The sequence below is a fragment of the Panthera uncia genome, chromosome B1 (assembly GCF_023721935.1).
Source record: "Panthera uncia isolate 11264 chromosome B1, Puncia_PCG_1.0, whole genome shotgun sequence".
NCBI lineage: Eukaryota > Metazoa > Chordata > Mammalia > Carnivora > Felidae > Panthera > Panthera uncia.
In genome coordinates this window covers 48,063,900-48,069,899 of record NC_064811.1, presented here as the reverse complement: position 1 = coordinate 48,069,899, position 6,000 = coordinate 48,063,900, and the positions used below count along the sequence as shown (strand labels likewise).

Genomic DNA, 6,000 nt, shown 5'->3' with positions numbered 1-6,000 from the left:
ATCTGATTCACAGTCCCGCTGGGCCCCTTCGCCAAGATTCTAAACTTTAGTAATATCAACCTTGTCCTTTTCTTCTCCGGGCCCTGGGTTAGCACTAGCTTCCTGCAGTTACTACTTCCTGAAACCTCCATGTTTCTTTTTTCCTTTTCAGTTTCTGATACCTGGTGAGCACTTATTTATGTGAAATTCTCTCTGTTCACATAGCTTATGCGACTGATACATCCGGACTGGATTGTGACTAACAAAGAAGGACTGAATCACTGGCTAATTAAAATGTCTAAGGCATATTTCAGGCTATATTTCAGTTTCTAAAAGAGCCCTTAGAGTTAGAGGAAGAAGGAGTTAAGTGGCCTTCTGATGTGGATCCCAAAGGCACAAATTTCAGCTCTTTGGTTAAAAATGAAACAAAACAAATCCTCTTTTTTTAATAGTGATCTCATTCTAGCCACACATTCGCATATTCTTGAATTGCCTGGTGAGCTTCTTGGTTGCAGACCAGGGAGGGTAATGAGTGACATGATAATAAGGGTTCAGGGCAGAAGAAAACATGATGAAAAGATTATAGTATTAGAAAAGGAATCGGTACTGAGGGATATTTCTGAATGTATTTCTGAACATGTTTCTTCTTCTAAAACAGTAAAATAGTTATTCTCGTCCTACTTACATGATACGTTTTTTGGCAAAAATAGGAAATCATCTAACTAAAAATATTTTGAGGGATAAGGATTGCTACATTGGTAAATATTTAAGTGTGTATAATTAAGAAGATTAAATCGTATAAAAAAGGGTCTAGGCACATCATTAAATTTTTGTTGACTGTGTTCATTCCTTCTCATCTCAAGTGTAGGAATTAAAAATTCAGCCTTATTTAACATCTCTCTGTATTCAGGTGCATATAGACATATATATTTTGAACCATTAGTCTAGCATAAATTCCCACTTGGATTGCTAGTCCCTGGAGGTTAGGTACTTTGCCTCATCTTACACAGTTATCCTTGAATAATACTGGTAGCCTCGATATTGTAAGGAAAAAAAGTGTTGTGTCATGGGCATAATTACTGACACCAAGATTTGAGTGGAGGCTGACAAATTTGTATAGCACTTTCAAGAAAATGACTAAAGTAATATGCAAATATTTAGGTCCGAAATTAAATACAAAAATAATAAACTTGAAGCACTTTGTAATTGACACGTAATAAACATTTTAAAGAGATTAAAAATGATCATTTCTAATATTTGAAGCAATATTAACATGACAGTGTGCTAGTTTTAACTCTCTCAGCAAGGTTGGACAGGTGGGACAATATAGAGACATCTAAGGAACAGAAACGAAAGTGCCAATCTTCCAATCAAGAGACTATTAGCTTGGTTCTCTGATTTTGAGTAAAAGCCTCCCCTTGTTGTCTTACCAAATAAATCAAGGACCATATATTGTCAATGATTCTGTGACCTCTTTGTGTGTTTGAGGGACTAGACGTTTAGAAACTGCTTTTGGACCTAATTGTCCCTCCTTTTTGCTTCTGAGAATTGGCTCTTATTACCTGCAGTGAATATCAGCTGTGGCTGCACCAGCTGGCACCAAAGAAAGTTCATGTGGAAGGAAACTTTCCATTTGGGGCACAAATTCTACCTCTCTGTCAGGTTTTGTGCCAAGAAAAAAAAAAAAAAAGATGAAAGTCATCTATCTGTAACACACCAGATATAGAAAACAGTTCTTCCTAAGCATAGCAGAAAACATTATTTATTGAATCTGTGATAATCCTGGGCTTTCCCATAAACCAACCTTTATAGCCTGAGGGGTACACTTGAGTGAGCATCAACTCTTCCTAAACAGGAAGCGCTGACAGCAAAAACGTCACCTGACATTCTATGTCCCTTCTTCATGTCAGGCGAATCTGAGACCCCTGCTGCTGGCCTCCTCTCTCCTCTTGTCCGCATTCCCTTCTGCCTCCATTCTGCGGGGGCTCTGATAGCAGCAAGCCTCAGTTACTGCAGTTGTCTTGGCACGGACACTCAGATGTGCTGTTCTCTGGCTGCTCACTCTGACTATTGGCAGACAGGATGAACAGGCTGCAGAATCAAGCCCATTAGTGTCAACCTAATCCCCTGTAATGGGATCCACACTGGCCAAGATTAGGCACCATTCCCCATCCCCACCCTCATGGACTATGTCAGCCCAGCACAGTATTGAGCAGTTAATAGAAGGGATGATAGCATTGTGTTTGCCGCCACCTTTTGAGGAAAACCAGAACAATGCCACTGGGAATTGGGTGTTGTAAGTGCAAAAACCGAGCAAAATCTTAATTTTTATAGTGAAAGGACATGATTGAGATGTGTTCACATGTATATTCCTAGATGTACCTTTTTTTAGGACCATGTTGCTGGTGCCACTGCTACGGTAGTACAAATATTCAAGAAAAAATATTAGCTTTTTGAACAGGATTGCGCAGGTGTGTAAGAGATACAGAAAGCGAGAAAGAAAGGAAGAGAAACAGAAAGAATGAGAATGATGATCATTTTGTGTCACACTTTCATTAAGGGAGGGACGGGTAGAAATTTAATTAAGGTTTGCTGGGGGGTAGAGGCTTTGAGACTGGTAAGAGACGGCACTAGGTTTCTAATTATTAAAACTGTAGAATGTTGTATTAGGTGAGGAATAAAGTTTTTAGATTGAGTTATAAAAAAAGAGGATGATGTTGATGAACTTTTGCAGCCCCTTGTCATAAAGTTAAAAGTGTCTTTTATAGCCTGATGGACTTCTTTGGCCACTTTTTCTACCTCTCCAGTTCAGGTCATTTTGAACATGAGAATACACTGGGACACATAGAAGAAACCTGTGTTTTGGCAATAATACAGGGAAGCCAAAGTCTAAATACCAGCGAAAAACAGTAAGTCAGTTTGAATGTCGTTCACCATGACAATGGCCTTGCACTCCCAAGACATAGTGGACATGGAACAACAGAGAGAAGCATCAGAAGACTGATGAGATTGTCTCTGCAATCTTGGGCAATGTCAACATGGCTACTGACAGTCATAAGCCCTTGAAATTTCCAAGCTCTGTTGATGGAAATATACTCTTACCGATATACTCTAGTAAACCATGGACGCCTCTGGGTTCAGCTGCTCCTTGAAGCAGCACCTGTGCAAGTACCTGTGGGGCTAAAAATAGCAACAGCTAAAACTACATGGAAATGAAAAGCAAACCCCATTGTGTTCACAGTTTGTGTTTCCATCTAACTCCTTGTAAGGACACCCACTTAACATACTTTCCCAGATTTTATAGGTAGCTGCAGCATTGGTTCTTATTTCTTTCCAGGGTAGTTTTTTTTTTTTTCCCCCATCAAGAATTTCGTTTTAGAGAGCTGAGTCATATTTGCCTACATTTCCGGATTATGTGGGCCTCCTCTGAAAGCTTTACATAATAAAGCTTTTCAATTGGGAAATACAGTGAATGGTGGACAGACTAAGTTTTCTGTAATTAAGAGTAATTAAGATTCTCAGTGGGAGACGAACTCAGAAGGAAGAGCCACAGAATATACCTGAAACAGTCTCCATTGATCTTCCAATCCCTATTCAGAGTTATTACAACCAGGCAGAATACGAGGAAAAGTTTCAATCTTAGTGAGGAATATGTTCTGTGTGGACCCTCTGGGAGGATCCAAAGATCCTGTTTGTTAGCTTTTGTCCCTGGAGTTTAGAATCATTTACATCAACTCTAGCTCCACCCAGTTCAGGTCATATTGAACACATTGGAAACAACAGATATGAAGGATGTTTTCATTCCTAACAGAGCTGCCCCTTTTAAGCCCAAATCTGAACACACTAAATAAGACTTTACTAGAGACTTCTATTTCCAACTTCAGCAGCCATTTCTTTTTATAAAAATGTCACACTGTCCATCTGGAATTTAGGTTTGTGATAAGAACTATGCCAGAGAATCACAGGCTCATGAGCCAAAGTAGATCACACCTTCCTCTGCCTTCAACAAAAACTCCACCCCAATCATGAATTGTGGTGAAATGAGTTAATAGTCATATATATCTCAGCAAGAAAGGCAAAAACTTCCAAACTCAACACAGGGTTCTTTGGACTGCTCTGGCTTTCCCCAACTTTCTCTCTAATACCATCAGGTTTGCACTCAGAACTGCAGAACAGCACAGATGTCCCTTGAGTCATCCCCTAAATGACATTCAGGAGGCAGAATTAGTTTTAGACACTGCAGAAGTCTGGCAAGTATTGCCATGCTGAGAGAAAGCAATAACAACAACAAAATGTATAACTCTACTCTTCTTTTCAGCAGTTTTAATACTTTCTATGACGTCATAATTGCAGAGTTGAGAAACAATGTACTTGAATAATCTGATCTGAAAGAACATTCTCAATTACTTCAGAGTCATCTTCTCCTTCTCTTGTGTAGACCTGTAATTAAGGAGAATTTACATCACAGACATTTCCGACTTCTTATTGCATATATAATTCAAGCACAATGATGATTCATTACTTTTTTGTGTTTGGCATAATTATTTTAAAGATTTTTCCATGGTATTGGCTGGATTAATAGCTCATGTTGTAAATTGCTCAGTAGTATTACAATGTCTATATATGCCACCATATATCGTTTATCCACTTGTTGGGCATTTGGGTAGTTGCCAGTTTGTGACTGTTATGAATAAAGCAGCTACAAACATTTTTGTGCAACTCTTTTTTTGTGTGCAGGTGTCTTAATTCCTCTGAAGTAAATACTCAAGTGAAATTATTAAGGTGCAGTGTCGGTGACAAATTTTTTTAGTTTTCCAAAGTAGTATCATTTTATACTTCAAGAGAGATTTGTGTGTTTAATTTTGATCAAGCCTAATTTATAACTTTTATAGCTATGATTTGCAGTGTCCTTTCAAGGAAATATTGGTCTACTTCATAACCATTAAGATATTCTCATGAATGTATCAAGGAGTTTATATTTTAGCTTTCAGGGTTAGGTCTGTGATCAATTTCAAAATAATTTTTGTGTATAGTGTGAGGTCGCTCCTGCTATGTATCTTATTTTATATGTTTATCCGGTTGTTTCAGTACCATTTGTTGATTTCCATTTCCCCAATGAATTGCATTGCATTTCTGAACTTTCTGCAAATTCCATTTCTGAACTTTATTTGGCCTATTGAATTATTTTTCTCTCCTTATACCAGTATTTCACAGTGTGATTATAATACCTTTTTAGAAATTCTTGAAATCAGGCAGTGAAAGTCTTTCAAATGTTTTTTGTTGTTGTTGTTTTGTTTTGTTTTTAAATAAGGGTTTTTCCAGGAGCACCTGGGTAGCTCAGTTGGTTAAGTCTCTGACTCTTGATTTTGGTTTAGGTCATGATCTCACAGTTCATGGGTTTGAGCCCTGAGTTGGTCTCTGCTCTGACAGCATGAGTCTTGCTTGGGACTCTCTCTCTCATCCTCTCTCTCTGGCCCTCCTCCACTTATGTGTACCACACATGCACACATGCTCACTCTTTCTCTCTCATTCTCTCAAAAAAATACATAAATTAAAAAAAAAGGGTTTTTCAGTTATAAGATAAATAAGTTCTGGGGATGTAATATACAGCATGGTGATTTTAGTTATTATCAATTCTGTATTGTATATTAGAGTCGCTAAGAGAGTAGATCCTAAAAGTTTTCAACACACAATACAAATTGTAACTACATGAGATGATGGATGTGTTAATTAACCTTATTGCGGTGATCATTTTGCAACATATTCATTTATTAAATCATCAAGTTGTACACCTGAAACTCATTCAAAGTTTTGTGTCAATTATATCTCAATAAAGCTGGGGAAATTTTATAAGAAATAATTTTGTTTATGCAAGATCTTTGCATTTCTATATACACTTTGAACTAGCTTCTAAGTGGCTACCAAAATTTTTATTATGCTTTTGATTGGGACTATGTTGAAACATATGGGTCAATTTGGGGAAATTGATATCACAACACTATTGTGTCTTAAAATCCATGA

The 6,000-nt window shown here is 37.6% G+C and overlaps 1 pseudogene; it reads left to right on the top strand.

Moving 5' to 3' along the window:
- The first annotated feature begins 2,168 nt into the window (after positions 1-2,168).
- The window catches only part of LOC125922351 (probable ATP-dependent RNA helicase DDX43), a 45,025-nt pseudogene continuing 41,193 nt past the window's right edge, over positions 2,169-6,000 (top strand).